General features: G+C 39.6%; 2 long non-coding RNA genes across 3 annotated transcripts; both read right to left on the reverse strand.

Annotated features, from left to right (window-relative positions):
• Nucleotides 1-2712: 2712 nt before the first annotated feature.
• LOC143541643 (uncharacterized) lies at nt 2713-3547 on the reverse strand. 2 transcript variants are annotated; one of them, XR_013136783.1, is made up of 4 exons: nt 3341-3547; nt 3085-3167; nt 2946-3007; nt 2713-2796 (listed from the first exon to the last, which is right to left on the reverse strand). It is a non-coding gene; the product is annotated as an uncharacterized LOC143541643 (long non-coding RNA). The 2 variants fall into 2 exon arrangements; XR_013136782.1 differs by lacking the exon at nt 3341-3547 and having other exon boundaries at nt 3085-3185.
• A 51-nt stretch (nt 3548-3598) lies between these two features.
• LOC143541644 (uncharacterized) lies at nt 3599-4051 on the reverse strand. Its single transcript, XR_013136784.1, has 3 exons — nt 3959-4051; nt 3738-3837; nt 3599-3657 (listed from the first exon to the last, which is right to left on the reverse strand). It is a non-coding gene; the product is annotated as an uncharacterized LOC143541644 (long non-coding RNA).
• Between the last annotated feature and the right edge of the window lie 15558 nt (nt 4052-19609).

Here is a 19609-nt window from a genome sequence, read left to right on the forward strand (position 1 = left end):
TAGATTCGTTTGGGCATTTTCGAATTAACTTTGAAAGAGTTAACGGTCTTTCGGATTTGAGAAAAACTGCACCAAGATAAAAAATCAGTTTTGGTCAAAGGGCTTTTGAATTTGATTAAAACCGCACCAAGTTCAAAATCAAAGCATCTCTCGGGTGACAGTACACTCATCGTAAAAATTCAGATTCACATAGTAAACATTCTCAACTAAAAACATGTAAATTTTATTTAAACAATGATATTTTGGTTATTTAGGTCCGGTTCGGTTTTTTCGGTTCTTAACAAAATACAAAACCGAACCAAATCCGAACCAAAACCAATATTTCAGTTTTTGCTAAATTTTAAAACCGAACCGCCGGTTTCTAATTCGGTTTGGTTTTTTCGATTCAGTTTTTTTGGTCTTTTCGGTTTTGGTTCGGTTTTTACGATTTCGTGCACACCCCTAGCCTGAACAATTTGGAGTCTGGAGAGAGATACTGATAGGAGTGATAGTGGCACTTAGAAAAATTAGGGTTAGATAAAGAGTTGGTGTATATATCTTAAAATTAAAAAAATATTAAAATTATAACTTCGGATAGTTCGGATATCCGAACTATCCGAAAATTCCTATTCGCTTCCGAATCCGAATCCGAATTTTCGAATGCTCGGAGTTTGGATATCCGAAATTTAGGATAATTCGGATACGGATTATCGGATAATTCGGATTTGGTTTCGGATTGGATACTTTTGAACACCCCTAACTGAGATAACATAGACGTAACAAATGAGAAGAAATGCAAAGAACGACCTATACTCTTTATCCCTTATACATATAGTTAGCAATTAAAGATTATGGGGTTTGGTGGTTAAGGCACATGTCCACTGTCTTGGTTTATATTCTTTTTTCAAGGTTGTTAAGTTATAAATATATGTCCTTAGGCTTCTAAATTATCCAAGCCTAAAACCTAGCCATCTTGTAACTCATATCTCCATGACACTTATAGTAAGTACTAGTTCTTTTTCAGTTAATTTTTTTTAAATAGAAAAAGAACCATATAAATGTTTTTAAAAAGAAGTATCTAAAATATCATATGAAAAATTAGTTATTTTGTTTTATTTATTTATTTTTTCTATTTTTATGTATAACTTTATTAAGTCCTATTTTTTTTTAGTTTTGAGCATGAGATTCTCTTGGAAAACTGAGTGAATGATTTGCTAGTGGTTGTGTGTTAAAAAACGATGATGAGCATTATTTACCTTAAATATATTTTGGATGTAGAGTTTCAAGTCTTTCAAATCATATTCTGTATTGCCTTTCTTGGAAAATTTACTTTATTCTACTTTCACATTATCACTTTTTCTTTATCTTCCATTGATTTGCTTCTAGTAATTTTCTTAGGGTGTTAGAATGTTAGAGATTTCTTATTTTTCCTCCTTATTACCTTTCATTAAGTTAATAAGTTATAAAAGTGTAATTTATGAAACTTTTCCTCTCACAATATAAGCAATTCCAAACACCTTATTATTTTTGCATAAGGTTAATCATAAATCTCTTCTCTAACATGTCATTATTTACTTTCTCGGGGTGTTTGAGATTGCTTATTTTCACCAACTTATAACTTATTAAAAAATAATAAGGTGTTTGAAATTGCCTAGATTGTGAGAGAAAAAATTTTATAAGTTACACTTTTACAACTTATTAACATAATGAAAAGTTATGAGGTAAAGTAAGGAATCTCAAACACCCCTTATTGTTTTTCGTAAGTAAGATTGCATGTTATCAAATACCAAATAAACTTTTCATACCTATATATGATTTCTAAATTATTTAAGAATAATAAAACACTCTCGTTATTGTGTATTAAATCTTTATTATTAACTGGGTTAATAGGTTGGTAAAATAAATTAAATACAAGTAGTAAATATAATTATTATAATAATAATACAATTTACTTTACTGTCATATTAGAAAGGGTGAAAGAGAGAGCCAAAACTCATCTTATCACATGTCAACCCCTTATGTCCATGTCATAAACTCTTTTTATTCACTTTAATTCTTATCTAGTTTCTAGATTCTGTTTTTTCACAATTTAGTGGGGTCTGGTCTTTTGGCCCTTGTGGGTGGTGTCCGTCCATACGAGGTATTACTTTCCATTCTGATGATAATAATAATAATAATAATGTTATTACAAACTTTGATTCTCGCAATTATATTTGACTACTTGTAGTACTCGTGGTTGTTGCAGCGGTAAAAAAATATACACAAAGAAGTTGAAACACACACATTGTTAAGGATGAAAAGTATAAACTTAAAAGTGTAAAAAGTTGGGATTAAAACAAAAATTTAATTTGTAACACATTTCTAAACTATGAAAAATGCAGGGGGCAAAAGTAAAAAAATAAATTAAACAAAACATATTACAACAAACAACTCAAAGAATACTAGAAAAATACAACAGGTAAAGCAAGATGAATAAGTTTAAAAGACAAACTCCTCCCATAATTATATATATAGAGAAAAAAATAATTGGTAAGAGTCATGAGTTTAAGAACATATAAAAATCTCTCCCCACTTGTTAACGATGAAAAATATCATCACCAGATGGAATCATGATTCCACCATGTTGCCATCAATAACTAAGACTCTCACATTTACAAATGGAATGTGATCCTCATACACCATCCTCACATGTCTATACGGGCCCGAAAATGACGATATTTTTGGACATTACTTACCTGGCTTGTAGTGGGAAGAATGGTATTAACAAGATCTGTGTTTAAAGATATAGGCAGTGGCGGTCCTGGAATGTATGTCATGCTGTGATAATTTACACAAACTGAGTTAAAATAAACAGCCAAATGGTCTATCTTTGACTTTTAAACTTGTCTTCTGACTTCAAAAAACTGAACCAAATGGACTCTATTTTGGATGAAACTATGTACAAGTTTGATGAATGTCCAACTTACTCATTTAAGATAGCGGTTATATTGTTCTTTGTGTGACCAAAAAGGTTGACATTATCCTGCAGCTGTTGGTACATGTTGCATAACAATATGTTAACTTCCAAGAATACGTTAATCAAACAAATGAATTCAAAACACTTACTTTTAGGGCAGAAATATTAGCCGAGATCTGACCGAGAACTTTCCTGTTTTGTTCCAAAAGACGACTCATGGAGGCGCTTAATGCTGCATGAATCAATTAAAAAAAATCAGTGTGTTAATAGAAGTCTCAAAACTCAACTAGGAGTGTTTAGATGTATATTTACTATTTAGAAACTGATTATGTAACATACTAATATTCATTAATCAGAACCAGATAATCAGATGTAATGTAACAGGACACATTCATAGTAACTAACCTTCTAAAGGTATACCACGACTCTGGATCCGATTATTTGTGGTAACAGAAAACCGAGCCACATTCTTGGTTAAATTCGATGATATAACCGGCTTTGGTGATATTTCCACTAGTTTATCCGATTTTAAAGGCTAGTTATGAAAGTTGTGAAGCAAATTGAAAACATATTAGTTACCCAATTTTGTTTGCTCAAGAAAGACGAAAATACCCTTTTGAACAATCATATAACAATGTAGCCGTGCAGGCATACGTGACACGTACCTTCTTATCTTTTAACATCCTCCTGGACTTGAGCTCGTCTTGCTTCCTTCTTTTGCTCTGCCATATATCTTAAACATGATATTAATAGCCAATAAAAGTGCAAGAAAGATATCAAGAAAAATGAGTAACAAGCTTACCATCATCCACCTACACCTCAAGGCGACATCACGAACAGTTTTATCAGGCAATGTAGCAGCAATCTTGATATACTTCATGATGTTAGGTTCATCTGCATATCTACATATTATTCAATAAAATGCATTATCAAATAACCATTCATGGTAAGATATTAAAGCATATTGATAGTTGCAACAATTCGGGTCAATAACATTAAAATAAAAACAAACAAGGTACCTACATGGAAATTCCTTCTTCCAGCTTACACTGTTCTTCACCCGACCACTCGACAGCTAAACTCGCATCATGCTTCAACCCTGGGACCGAATTTGAAACACCCGAATTTGCCATACCTTGGCAACCCACTATTTACCATACCAGAATTCCCAGACAATATATTATTAATGATCATCTCACCACTTGATTGGAACAATATGGCGTGTCATTTTGGATCGAAGCTCAACGTTTGATCACGGCGAAAACCCGAATCCATAATTAGGAAATAGTATTAGAAAACTCTAGTAGTCTTGGATCACAATGTGAAAAATAAAAGTGTATGTATATATATAGATGAATCTTTATATAAAAAAGTGGCGTTGAGTCTCCAAATTGAGAGAATCTGGAAACGAAAGTTAACCCAAAAGTTAAAGGCCTAGATTCTTCACACGAAAACAACAACACATAATGTTTTGGTGGGTTGAGCACATATGATGGGTGTACTTTTGGTGGAATATAATACAAAGTTTTGGCCAATGGGAAAACAGGTGACGAGATATAAATATAATATGAAAACAGTAGGTTTTCTATTACCTCTACTCCATCTTCTTCTCTCACAAGATCATACTCTCTTTCTCTTTGATCTTGTGTTCAGTTATCAATAAAAGTAACGATGAGTCAAACCACCGGGTCCAAATCTAGCAGCGATGACGCTATCACTATCAAGCTCGGAACTCTAGCTACCCGTGGTGCTGCAGCCGGTTGAATCCATGCACCAGTTTCCGGTCCGGCAGCCTCCTCCGGCAATTGATTTGCCGGTCCGTCTGCCTCTTCAAGCCGCATTGCCGGTCCGGCCGCCTCTGCATCAGGTACGGGTCGAGCTTCCGGTCCGGCTGGCTCCACCGGTAACCGATCTGCCAGTCCGGATGCCTCTGCACCAGGTGCCGGTCGAGCTTCTGGTCCGTCGGCATCTCCACCAGGTACCGGTCGAGCTACCGGTCCAGCTGGCTCCGACGGCAACCGATATGCCGGTCCGGCCGCGTCTGCACTAGGTGCCGGTCAAGCTTCCGGTCCGTCGGCCTCTCCACCAGGTACCTGTAACACCCCGTAACCGCAGCGGAAACGTAAACGGGATGCAACAGACACCTCTGATATCAACCACATTGTTTATAAAGAAAATTGAATACATTAATATACTTCAAATTACATTATCTCATATTTCATTACCGTCTAGGTGATACACACATCATACAATACGATACATAATTCTATTTATTATAATGTATCCTAACATCCCGCACGCAAATCTTACACACATCAAGCACTTAGCACGTAAGCAATCACTTCATCTTAATTGTACCTGAAAAGCATGTGAGAAAACGGGTCAACTACGAATAGTTGGTGATATTCACAATTCGGGTAAACCATGATAAATCATTATCAAAATATAATATTATCGATGTAATTATGCTGAGCCCACAAGTGAAACCTCTGACTATCACACACAACCCCCGTGGCATATCCCCCGCCCACGGTCCTGCCCCAAACCGCTATGTCTAACATTACATAGCAAAAATATATAACAACAAAATAGACATGTGCAACTGGCTGGGAAACATCAGCAAATCCATGCCGGACCAGTTGGGTTTGTCAGACCAATAGTATTATCCACACTCTACCGGCTTTCAGTTAATCACTCGTGTTCCGGGGCCTTAGAATGTTAGCAACTCAGACAATTACCATCTTAGTACATTTCCGTACGATTCCCGTACAATAAAATATATATAAATCCACGCAAATCCATGCGTTCAGTATGTACTTAAACATTTCAGGAGTAACATGCTTCCGCCTCGGGAAAATATTTAAAAACAATTCAGAAAAAGGGGCTCGTGAAACTCACCTTAGGACATGTAAGCAGGTACAACAGTCATTATTAGTTAACACGTCCAATCTGTAATATGATCCCTACGATCGTTATTATACAATTATAGTTTATATAATCTTTAACCGTATCAACCGGTACATCTGGGGACACTGTTAACCCAATACTGTACCCATTCCGGGGGCAATGTTAACCCAGAAACACTTCTAGGGACATCTGGGGACACTGTTAACCCAGTACTGTACCCATTCCGGGGGCAATGTTAACCCAGAAACACTTCTAGGGACATCTGGGGACACTGTTAACCCAGTACTGTACCCATTCCGGGGGCAATGTTAACCCAGAAACACTTCTACGGACTCTAATTGTGATATCGTTTAGTCAAATTTACTATTAGTTTGTTTTCCCCGTTTTGCGTGCCTAGCACGGTTATCCGTTTTTACGTTTCAAAAATGAGTTTGGTCACACACGACCCGAAAATAGTGGTTGACTGATAGTTTAAATAAAGTTGTGAAATTAGAGCTCGGTTTAGACGCCCCGTTTGGCCGCGGGACCCGTTTCCGTCTTTAGCGCACCGGAAACTGTTAAATCGGGTAAAATCACATAAATCATCCGAATTATTTTCGGATGATTCATTTTTACTTGTTTAACTCAATTATATGAAAATAGTTCATTTTTAGGGTTTTTATACACCAGTCAGCTCGCTTAGGCGAACTTTACCGGTTTACGCGTTTTAAGCTTTAAAAGTTTGTTTTTACACAAATAATTATCCGTTTAATCCCGGATCTTGAAATTTTGTACAAATCACTTTTTGACAGTGGGGAATTTTATAAAAATATTTCCAGAATTAATTTTTATATTTAAAATTTATTTATCTATTTTTAAACACCATTTAAACACTAAATATGTCGTAAATACTAAACGATCTTAGAAAAATCCCAAATTTTTCCTGGATGTCCCCTTCTATACACATAGTCCCCTGTAATTTTTCCAGAACCAGAATCTTCTTTTACATGCCATTTTCACTAAAACCGAGCTAGAAAACCCTAGAACTCGTTTAACCGGAAAGCCTACTTAGACTTCTCCAACTGACCTAAAATTTTGTGTATGACTTTTACATGTTATAATAAGCTTATCTGCAATTTTCCAGAATTTTTCATGATATTTAACTATTTTTCACCATTTTTGGCCAAAACCGAGCATTAAATTCACCAAATATTCATCCTTTATCCAAAAATTACCAAAAATTCACAGAACTCATATTTTCATGTGTAAATCATCCCTGTAAAATTTCATGACCTAACTCTAAACCTACCACAATCTGTCCAAAAACTCCAAAACCGAACATAAACCGAATATACCTTTCGATCTCCGCCACTACAAGCTACAAACTCGTTTTTCCGCCTTATCTACCACTAAATACAGAACCTACAACCAACATACCACAATACCAAGCAAGTTACACTTACGATCAAGCCTCTTACACTATAGTTTCGGTTATTGTTTCAAAACTAAAGTTTAAACCGTAAAAATTCGTTTTTGGTCCGTTTAACTCCTTTCTTGGACCAAGATCCCTTGTATAACCCGTATATATCACTTGATCATGCAAGAATCGGTTTTCATCTTTGAAACCTCATTTTCTTGCAAATAAACTCAAGAAACGAAGATGGAAACGTGATTAACTCGATTCTTTACCTTGTTTTCTTGCTACAAAATCTCGGTTTTGGATCCTGAAGTTGAGAGGAGATGAAGAATGTTGGAGTGTTTGATGAGAAAAAGAAAATGAAGGGCTAGGGGATGTATCCCCATCCGATCGGAACTCTTAGGGGGGTGGGGTGGGGCCCACCTCTCCAATCCTAGCCACACAATTGGATTTCTGTAATCCGGATAATGTTTTGGATAATTTGGTTCAGTTCGTTTTTCGATTAAATGTTCAATTCGGCTTAAAACGAGGCTAAAACGGTCGTTTACGGCTTAAAAATGAAATTTATATAAAACCACTTTAAAAAACTTAAACCATGACTTCCATTAACTTAAAACACCATGTTATTAATAATTGCGCATCCTTTTTCGGCTTGATCGATCGTCTCTTGCTCGGTTTGGTATTAAAGTTTTCGTTTAACGTACCGTCGTACCATTAAATCGAAATTCTTTTTCTGTGACGTACTTTACTTATCCCGAAGCATTAATGCTCCGTAAAATCACTAAATATCATATATCTCGTCTATAATTGAACCCTCGATTCGTTCGGGTTTCAATAACTATCGATCGATTAATCGCATATTCAATGCGATGAATTATATATTCACGTACAATCAATACAGTGAATCATGTGTTCTCGTATAATTACTATGGTAATTTATGTACCCGGCATTAAATATGACGTAACTATTGTCTACCGGTTAAGGTATACCGGGTTTCGTCGGAATCGTTACAGTACCGGTCGAGCTACCGGTCCGTCGGCCTCTGCCCCAAGTACGTCTTGCTTCCTTCTTTTGCTCTGCTATATATCTTAAACATGATATTAATAGCTAATAAGAGTGCACGAAAGATATCAAGAAAAATGAGTAACAAGCTTACCATCATCCACCTACACCTCAAGGCGGCATCACGAACAGTTTTATCAAGCAATGTGGCGGCAATCTTGATATACTTCATGATGTTAGGTTCATCTGCATATCTACATATTATTCAATAAAATACATTATCAAATAACCATTCATGGTAAGATATTAAAGCATACTGATAGTTGCAACAATTCGGGCCAATAACATTAAAATAAAAACAAACAAGGTACCTACATGGAAATTCCTTCTTCCAGCTTACATTGTTCTTCACCCTACCACTCGAAAGCCAAACTCGCATCATGCTTCAACCCTGGGACCGAGATATAAATATAATATGAAAACAGTAGGTTTTCTATTACCTCTACTCCATCTTCTTCTCTCACAAGATCATACTCTCTTTCTCTTTGATCTTGTGTTCGGTTCTCAGTAAAAGTAATGGCGAGTCAAACCACCGGGTCCAAATCTAGCAGCCATGACGCTATCACTATCGAGCTCGGAAATCTAGCTCCCCGCGGTGCTGCTGCCAGTCGAGTCCACGCACCAGTTTCCGTTCCGGTCTGGCAGCCTCCTCCGGCAACCGATCTGCCGGTTCGTCCACCTCTTCTAGCCGCATTTTCGGTCCGGCCGCCTCTGCATTAGGTACCGGTCAAGCTTCCGGTCCGGCTGGCACCGCCGGTAACCGATCTGCCAGTCCGGCCGCCTCTGCACCAGGTGCCGGTCGAGCTTCTGGTCTGTCGGCCTCTCCGCCAGGTACCTTTCGAGCTACCGGTCCGGCTGGCTCCGAGGGCAACCGATCTACCGGTCCGGCCGCGTCTGCACCAGGTGCCGGTCGAGCTTATGCTCATACTATTAAATTCAATCAAATAACATATTAATCTACTATTTTATATTAGTATGTTAAACTAATATAAGAACATACAAGTTATAACTAATAATAAATCTAGAGAACACATCGAAAGCAATTATATATTTTTCACTTCCACATGTAAATTTAAATATAGCTGATTCAAATAAATTGGTAGCTTATATGAGGATATAAATAATAATGTTTATTTTTAAACGAAAGCTACATGGCTTAACACGTTGAAAACTAAACTTAGATCAGTTGTGATCAATTATGTTTGGTTAAAATTTGTGGGCTAGTAAGAAGTACCCAAGAAAATATTGCTTGCTAAGTAAAACAAGTAAAAGAAGCTGACTAAATAAAAGTACCCATACATAAGTTTTCGATGGAATAACATATATATGAAGTCAAAGATTACCTGATATGCAGATTTCTCTAGAATGACCCATCTATAATATTGAGAGCGGAGATAGTGTTTTGCGGTATGGGATTAACGTTACGAGTTGAGAGACTCGTGCTGATAACGTGTTATAAAACAAGCCTAATAGCCAAACATGTGAGAAAGAGATGTAGGGAGAAAGATGGAGATTTCATTAATTATATGGTGTGTCTTACAATAAGATACAATGATATGTATATATAGGAAAAGATAACTTGGAGAATAAGCCAAATCTATATTAGGTATTGATAACCATAATAATATATATTTATAACATATGAAAAATATTACAGTAGGTTTTCTATTTAACCTCTACTACATCTTCTACTCTTAATCATACTCTCTCACTTATATCCATCTAGCTCTCTTTAATCTTGTGTTCGGTTCTCAACTTTAAAAGTTTTAGCCTACAATGGCGAGTCAAACCACTGGGTCCAAATCTACCAGCCATGACGCTAAAACTATCGAGCTCGAAACTCTAGCTCCCCGTGGTGCTGCTGTCGGTCGAGTTGCCCATCTAACCGTCCACGCACCAGTTTCCGGTCGGGCTGCCTCCGCCGGCAACCGATCTGCCGGTCCGGCCGCCTCTTCCAGCCGCATTGCCGGTTCGGCCGCCTCTGCATCAGGTGCCGGTCAAGCTTCCAGACCGGCTGGCTCCGCCGGCAACCGATCTGCCGGTCCGGCCGCCTCTGCACGAGGTGCCGGTCAAGCTTCTGGCCCGTCGGCCTCTCCACCTGTACCGGTCGACCTACCGGTCCGACGGCAACCGATCTGCCGGTTCGGCCGCGTCTGCACCAGTTGCCGATCGAGCTTCTGGTCCGTCGACCTCTGCACCAGGTGCCGGTCGAGCTTCTGGTCCGTCGGCCTCTCCACTAGGTACCGGTCGAGCTTACGGTCCGGTAGGCTCCGCGGCAACCGATATGTCGGTCTGGCCGCCTCTGCAACAGGTGCCGATCAAGCTTCTGGTCCGTCGGCCTCTGCACCAAGCACGGGTGAAGCTTCTGTTCCGGCTGGCGTGGCCAACATACAGATCCCTTGGTGTTGGTTTTGGCTCATGGTACATGCGTTAATGTTTTTGGTATACTACTAGATCACCCGGATGGCGGTGAACGGGTGTGGTGTCCCAGGGTGCTATTCCTCGAAAATATGTTACCTTAGCTACAAGCCTGCGTGATAAAACAGTCAGTCTCGGAGGTTTTGTGGATTTTCGGTCCAGGTTGCACAAAATAGGTAACATTCATCCTATACCGGATGATGTGGATAGGATGAATGTTACTTACTTTGACTAAAAAATAAAACTACATAAAAATGGGTTAAAGTACGAAAATTTGGGAAATTTTAAAGTTTTAGTAAAAATAACGGTAAAAATAAGTAAAATAGTCATTATATAATATATTTCATATAAAATAAATCAAAACGGGTAAATTTGATATTGTTTTCAGGAAGGGCGGGGATATATGCAATTTTGGCCTTTGGTTGGATAACTATGCAATTAACGAAGTTTACAAAGGATATATGCAACTACCCTAGGTTTTATTATATTTGGAGAGTATGATTGATTTTATGTGCCTATGGTATATTTTTCTATTACTGCATAAATTTTTGCACCTTCGGCTACTTAACATAGTGCGCCTTGCTACTTTAACTACCAGCATTGACAAAATTTTGAAAAGGGAAAAGATAGTTTGGTTTGGTTAATAAAATCAAAGCGAACAGAATTGTAGGTTTTCTATTTAACCTCTACTACATCTTCTACTCTTAATCATACTCTCTCACTTATATCCATCTAGCACTCTTTGATCTTGTGTTCGGTTCTCAGCTTTAAAAGTTTTAGCCTACAATGGCGAGTCAAACCACTGGGTCCAAATCTACCAGCCATGACGCTATCCTTATCGAGCTCGAAACTCTAGCTCCCCGTGGTGCTGCTGCCGGTCGAGTTGCCCATCTAACCGTCCACGCACCAGTTTCCGGTCCGGCTGCCTCCGCCGGCAACCGATCTGCCGGTCCGGCCGCCTCTTCCAGCCGCATTGCCGGTTCGGCCGCCTCTGCATCAGGTGCCGGTCAAGCTTCCAGACCGGCTGGCTCCGTCGGCAACCGATCTGCCGGTCCGGCCGCCTCTGCACCAGGTGCCGGTCAAGCATCTGGCCCGTCGGCCTCTCCACCTGTACCGGTCCGACGGCAACCGATCTGCCGGTCCGGCCGCGTCTGCACCAGTTGCCGGTCGAGCTTCTGGTCCATCGACCTCTACACCAGGTGCCGGTCGAGCTTCTGGTCCGTCGGCCTCTCCACTAGGTACCGGTCGAGATTACGGTCCGATAGGCTCCGCCGGCAACCGATATGTCGGTCTGGCCGCCTCTGCAACAGGTGCCGATCAAGCTTCTGGTCCGTCGGCCTCTGCACCAAGCACGGGTGAAGCTTCTGTTCCGGCTGGCGTGGCCAACATAAAGATCCCTTGGTGTTGGTTTTGGCTCATGGTACCTGCGTTAATGTTTTTGGTATACTACTAGATCACCCGGATGGCGGTGAACAGGTGTGGTGTCCCAGGGTGCTATTCCTCGAAAATATGTTACCTTAGCTACAAGCCTGCGTGATAAAACAGTCAGTCTCGGAGGTTTTGTGGATTTTCGGTCCAGGTTGCACAAAATAGGTAACATTCATCCTATACCGGATGATGTGGATAGGATGAATGTTACCTACTTTGACTAAAAAATAAAACTACATAAAAATGGGTTAAAGTACGAAAATTTGGGAAATTTTAAAGTTTTAGTAAAAATAACGGTAAAAATAAGTAAAATAGTCATTATATAATATATTTTATATAAAATAAATCAAAACGGGTAAATTTGATATTGTTTTCAGGAAGGGCGGGGATATATGCAATTTTGGCCTTTGGTTGGATAACTATGCAATTAACGAAGTTTACAAAGGATATATGCAACTACCCTAGGTTTTATTATATTTGGAGAGTAGGATTGATTTTATGTGCCTATGGTATATTTTTTTATTACTGCATAAATTTTTGCACCTTCGGCTACTTAACGTAGTGCGCCTTGCTACTTTAACTACCAGCATTGACAAAATTTTGAAAATGGAAAAAAGATAGTTTGGTTTGGTTAATAAAATCAAAGCGAACGGAATTGTAGGTTTTCTATTTAACCTCTACTACATCTTCTACTCTTAATCATACTCTCTCACTTATATCCATCTAGCTCTCTTTGATCTTGTGTTCGGTTCTCAGCTTTAAAAGTTTTAGCCTACAATGGCGAGTCAAACAACTGGGTCCAAATCTACCAGCCATGACGCTATCACTATCGAGCTCGAAACTCTAGCTCCTCGTGGTGCTGCTGCCGGTCGAGTTGCCCATCTAACCGTCCACGCACCAGTTTCCGGTCGGGCTGCCTACGCCGGCAACCGATCTGCCGGTCTGGCCGCCTCTTCCAGCCGCATTGCCGGTCCGGTCACCTCTCATCAGGTGCCGGTCAAGCTTCCAGACCAGCTGGCTCCGCCGGTCCGGCCGCCTCTGCACCAGGGGTCGAGCTTCTGGCCCTTCGACCTCTCCACCTGTACCGGTCGACCTACCGGTCCGACGGCAACCGATCTGCCGGACCGGCAGCGTCTGCACCAGTTGCCGGTCGAGCTTCTGGTCCGTCGACCTCTGCAGCAGGTGCCGGTCGAGCTTCTGGTCCGTCGGCCTCTCCACTAGGTACCGGTCGAGCTTACGGTCGAGCTTACGGTACAGTAGGCTTCGCCGGCAACCGATATGCCGGTCCGGCCGCCTCTGCACCAGGTGCCGGTCGAGCTTCTGGTCCGTCGGCCTATGCACCAAGCACGGGTGAAGCTTCCGTTCCGGCTGGCGTGGCCAACATACAGATCCCTTGGTGTTGGTTTTGTCTCATGGTACCTGCGTTAATGTTTTTGGTATACTACTAGATCACCCGGATGGCGGTGAACGGGTGTGGTGTCCCAGGGTGCTATTCCTCGAAAAAATGTTACCTTAGCTACAAGCCTGCGTGATAAAATAGTTAGTCTCGGAGGTTTTGTGGATTTTCGTTCTAGGTTGCACAAAATAGGTAACATTCATCCTATACCGGATGATGTGGATAGGATGAATGTTACCTACTTTGACTAAAAAATAAAACTACATAAAAATGAGTTAAAGTACGAAAATTTAGGAAATTTTAAAGTTTTAGTAAAAATAATGGAAAAAATAAGTAAAATAATCATTATATAATATATTTTATATAAAATAAAATCAAAGATTGTTTGGTTTGGTTAATGAAATCAAAGCGAACGGAATTGTAGGTTTTCTATTTAACCTCTACTCCATCTTCTACTCTTAATCATACTCTCTCACTTATATACCTCTAGCTCTCTTTGATCTTGTGTTCGGTTCTTAGCTTTAAAACTTTTAGCCTACAATGGCGAGTCAAACCACTGGGTCCAAATCTACCAGCCATGACGCTATCACTATGGAGCTCGAAACTCTAGCTCCCCGTGGTGTTGCTGCTGGTCGAGTTGCCCATCTAACCGTCCACGCACCAGTTTCCGGTCCGGCTGCCTCCGCCGGTAAACAATCTGCCGGTCCGGCCGCCTCTTCCACCCGCATTGCCGGTCCGGCCGCCTCTGCTTCAGGTGCCGGTCGAGCTTCTAGACCGGCTGGCTCCGTCGGCAACCGATCTGCCGGCCTTACCGCCTCTGCACCAGGTGCCGGTCGAGCTTCTGGTCCGTCGGCCTCTCCACCAGGTACCGGCCTAGCTACTGGTCCGGCTGGCTCCGACGGCAACCGATCTGCCGTTCCGGCCGCGTCTTCACTAGTTGCCGGTCGAGCTTCTGGTCTGTCGACCTCTCCACCAGGTACCGGTCGAGCTTCCGGTCCGGCAGGCTCCGCCGGCAACCGATCTTCCTGTCCGGCCGCCTCTGCACCAGGTGCCGGTCGAGCTTTTGGTCCGTCGGCCTCTACACCAGGTACGGGTGAAGCTTCCGTTCCGGCTGCCGTGGCTAGCATACAGATCCCTTGGTGTTGGTTTTGACTCATGGTACCTGCGTTAATGTTTTTGGTATACTACTTGATTACCCGGATGGCGGTGAACGGGGGACATCTCGTGGTGTCCCAGGGTGCTATTCCTCGAAAAAATGCTACCTTGGCTATAAGCCTACGTGATAAAGCAGTTAGTCTCGGAGGTTTTGTGGATTTTCGGTCCAGGTTACACAAAATAGGTAACATTCATCCTATACCGGAAGATGTGGATATGATGAATGTTACCTACTTTGACTACAAAAATAAAACTATATAAAAATGGGTTAAAGTACGAAAATTTGGGAAATTTTAAAGTTTTAGTAAAGATAACGGTAAAAATAAGTAAAATAGTCATTATATAATATATTTTATATAAAATAAATCAAATCGGGTATATTTGATATTGTTTTCAGGAATGGCGGGGATATATGCAATTTTGGTCTTTGGTTGGATAACTATGCAATTAACGAAGTTTACAAAGGATATATGCAACTAGCCTAGGTTTTATTATATTTGGAGAATAGGATTGATTTTCTGTGCCTATGATATATTTTTCTATTACTGCGTAAATTTTTGCGCCTTCGACTACTTAACGTAGTGCGCCTTGCTGCTCTGACTACCAGCATTGACCAAATTTTGAAAATGGAAAAGATGGTTTGGTTTGGTTAATAAAATCAAAGCGAATGGAATTGTTGGTTTTCTGTTTAACCTCTACTCCATCTTCTGCTCCTAATCATACTCTCTCACTTATATACCTCTAGCTCTCTTTGATCTTGTGTTCGGTTCTCACCTTTAAAAGTTTTAGCCTACAATGGCGAGTCAAACCACTGGTCCAAATCTACCAGCCATGACGCTTTCACTATGGAGCTCGAAACTCTAGCTCCCCGTGGTGCTGCTGACGGTCGAGTTGCCCATCTGACCGTCCACGCACCAGTTTCAGGCAGCCAGCAACCGATCTGCCGGTCCGCCCGCCTCTGCATCAGGTTCCGGTCGAGCCTCCGGACCGGCTGGCTCCGCCGGCAACTGATTTGCCGGTCGGCCGCTTCGAGCTTCTAGTGTGAGACTAGGGTTCAGTTTGGAATTGAATTAATATTCAATTTCTATGGAAGTCGAATACAAACAGTGGTTCTAGGGAAAGAGTATTATACAAGATACTTATTTATAAAATATAAAATTCTGTACTGTGATTTGAAAGTTTAGAAATCTTTCTATCTTATTTTCGATATTGAGTGTAGTGAAATCTTGCATAAGAGGATAGCAAGTTACAAATTCTATTTTTTCTCCACCGGGTACCGGTCGAGCTACCGGTTCGGCCGGCTCCGACGGCAACCGATCTGCCGGTCCGGCCGCGTCTACACCAACTGCCGGTCGAGTTTCTGGTCCGTCGACCTCTGCACCAGGTGCCGGTCGAGCTTCTGGTCCGTCGGCCTCTCCACCAGGTACCGGTCGAGCTTCCAGTCCGGCAGCCGGCAACCGATCTGCCGGTCCGGCTGCCTCTGCACCAGGTTCCGGTCGAGCTTCTGGTCCGTCGGCTCTGCACAAGGTACGGGTGAAGCGTCCGTTCCGGCTGCCGTGGCGAACATACAGATCCCTTGGTGTTGGTTTTGGCTCATGGTAGCAGCGTTAATGTTTTTGGTATACTACTTGATCACCCGGATGGCGGTGAACGAGGGACATCTCGTGGTGTCCCGGAGTGCTATTTCTCGAAAAAATGTTACCTTGGCTACAAGCCTGTGTGATAAAACAGTCAGTCTCGGAGGTTTTGTTGATTTTCGGTCCAGGTTGCACAAAATAGGTAACATTCATCCTATACCGGATGATGTGGATAAAAATGGAATCTCTCTATATTAATGGGCCATATTGAGAATTTTCCTAACATTTTGGGAATTGTCTCTATATTATTTTATTAGATTTACGTAATATGTATTAGTTTCCAAAAAGATGGTTTAGCCGTCCACTACCGATTGGTTTCACGCTCAACATTAGGAGCATATATTATGTGTCCCAAAATAAATTAGGCGGTTTCAATGTTTGTATCCAAGACCTCCACAATATAATTTCACATTTTTTCTACTTAGACACTAATATGGTTACAATAGTTTGGGTATGGTATGAATCGTGCAACATTTGGGCCTCATATGTACTTTTTTTAAATAGCAAACTAAAAATTATTAATTGATACTCTATTCATTTGCTAAATTTTTGTGAGAGAATTTTATAAATTATAAAATATGATTAAAAATGGTTGTGAGTGGAGGAGATTAGAAAATTTGTGATTTTTTTTTTAAATTTGGGAGAAATTTGTTTGCACTTATTTATTTTTAAATATTTGTTGAAATTGGTTGTGAGTATAGGAGGGAAAAACTGTAATGTTAAATGTATAAAAAATATGTTATTTAATTAAACATGAGAGAAATAAAGTGTTTTTAATGTAATTATAGAAGATAGGATAGGCTGAGAATGCTGAGAGCATTCCCATTCTAACCATCAAAACACTCCCTATCTTCATAATTTTAAAAAATCTATCAATTATTCACTCCATCATATCCCCTATTCATATTCTTTATCTCTAAATAATGAAAACAAGCTGTGGTATTTTTCATATATGAAAAGCTACTGTACCACTCCCCATCTCAACAACTCGTACTTTCCCCGCTCATTTCATCTTCTCCCGCCCATCTTCTTTTCCCTTTTATGCTGTATGCTTTCCCTCTGAAACAAATCGGAGGCATAACATAAATCAAAGAAAACTTGTTCATCGACAAAAGGTGCAACATGCACACTCTCCATCTCTCAGTTTCAATATGTTTATTGTAGGTGTTCTTACAAATATGCCGACAAGATAAAGAGAAGTTAATTATGATTTGCAGATATACTGCCATGTTTTTGGACCGTAATTTAAAGCTAAGGGTTTAGTAGTTTTACAAATTATAGTGCAGAATTAAGATAAAGGGAGATATAAAACCTTTAATTGAGATGCTTAAAATACTCTAATCATATTGGTTAACTAAACATGAAAAATTGATACATTTTTAACTTCACTTGTGTGTTGGAGTTATGTCTTGTTCAACACTTTACATGGCATTATGGGGTATATGATCCGGTTTTGACGGTTTTTATATCAAACCGTAAGCCGAATCATTAGTAATGGTTTTTATTATTGAAAACCGAAACCAAACCATTGACATTTAAAACCGAACCAAATAAAACCATTACTAATGGGTTGGTTCCGGTTTGGTTTCCCGGTTTGCCCTTTATCAAGCATTAATATAAATGCATAGCATGTTTATTTGAAGGGCTTTGCTACCATACAGTCGGTTTCTATCTTTAAATTTGGATTGGTTGGTTTCACTTATTTTAAACCGTAGTGAACGGTTTGGGTTACAGTTTATATCCAAAGCCGGTGATGTTTGTCATGCATGCGGTTGAAATATAAGAGATTGGAGATTTAAGCTTTCGTACAAGATCGTGTTTTAAATTTATAAAAGTGATTTCTATTAAGACCACACACACACAAAATAGGCAAGTATACCTATCGTATATGTAGAATAGTATTGGTAAGAACCAAGTATCGATCCGTGGACACAAATGTTTCTAATAATGAATCTTCGTCTTACTTTAATCGGATGTTTAATCATTTTGGGTTGATTTTTAAACTTTTTATAAAATAGAAATACTTATATATATAATATATGTGACAAGAAGAGGAATTATAAATGAGTAAATCAATTATATGAAGGTTACCATCTAAGATCAAGAATCCACTCCATTCTTCCTTGATGATTATTAAATAAACATGTGATAAACTTGTCCTAATAATGTATGATAGAATAGTCTCTCATTTCTAGGTGAACATATTCTATGACATAAAATAAAGTAGCATGCGTATTTTCAAGTCCATCGTATGCTTAATATCATGCTACCACGAGAATGTCAATTTAAATAGACAAACAATTGGCAAAGTAGAACGATTAGGATTGACTTCAATTCTCAAATACCAATCCTAACAACTTCGAGTGGTTGTAGTTAACTCACACAACCTCCCCTTGGTTGATTTAATTAGGTTATAATTACACATTCCATTAACATGTGATTTCTTTAACTAGCATGATAACCTAAGCAATCGTGTTAACAATGTTATTTCAGAATTATCAAAACTAGAGAAATAAATCATAACTTATATCTCATCATTTCTAAATACAAATAAGGATCCATGTTTTATCTTATATAAGTTATCAAGGTATTCTTTTTACCATTTCTAGTCTCCAAGAACATGAGTGAACATGAATGATTTTTAGTCATCAATCTTGATGTATTGAGTTAAAGTGATAAAACATTTCTTCATCAAAGGATAATTGCAAAATAACAATGTACTTTACAAAACTAAACCATATGTTTCACATAATCATCAAGTAAAACAAAGTTTCTTCATAGATTTTAGATGGTAAATGGAGTTTAACTCACAATGAGCATTGTTATGAACATTAAAATAGATTATGATAACAAACACATGATTAAACTAGAACAATCTAACCAAATGTGGATGAATCTTCCTACTTAATGATGATGATGATGATGATGGATAACAATGGTAACCTCCTAGCCTTCAAACTTTCCACAAGATCTTCAATATTGGTGTAATGTGTGTGTATTTATAAGAGAAACCCGTTTAGAGATTTTCTTCAAGCACACTTGATTAATGCAACATTCTCCTTTATTTATAGACAGTCTGGGGATGCAGGCATGGCTCCGTGCTTCTAGAGGCACGCCTCCATGTCCAGGTGTCCATTTGCATTAAATACTATGTCAGATCGTACATGATGACTCATCACGGGGGCGTGCTCTCTGAGGCACGGCCCCGTGCTTTTTTGTGACATGTGATAATTCTTTCATGTATGTACCCTTACCCGGGGGAAATATTGAACTA

This window comes from Bidens hawaiensis, unplaced genomic scaffold (genome assembly GCF_021521415.1).
Source record: "Bidens hawaiensis isolate Kalapana, Puna unplaced genomic scaffold, B.hawaiensis_p1.1 tig00012634_1, whole genome shotgun sequence".
NCBI classification, from domain to species: Eukaryota; Viridiplantae; Streptophyta; class Magnoliopsida; order Asterales; family Asteraceae; genus Bidens; species Bidens hawaiensis.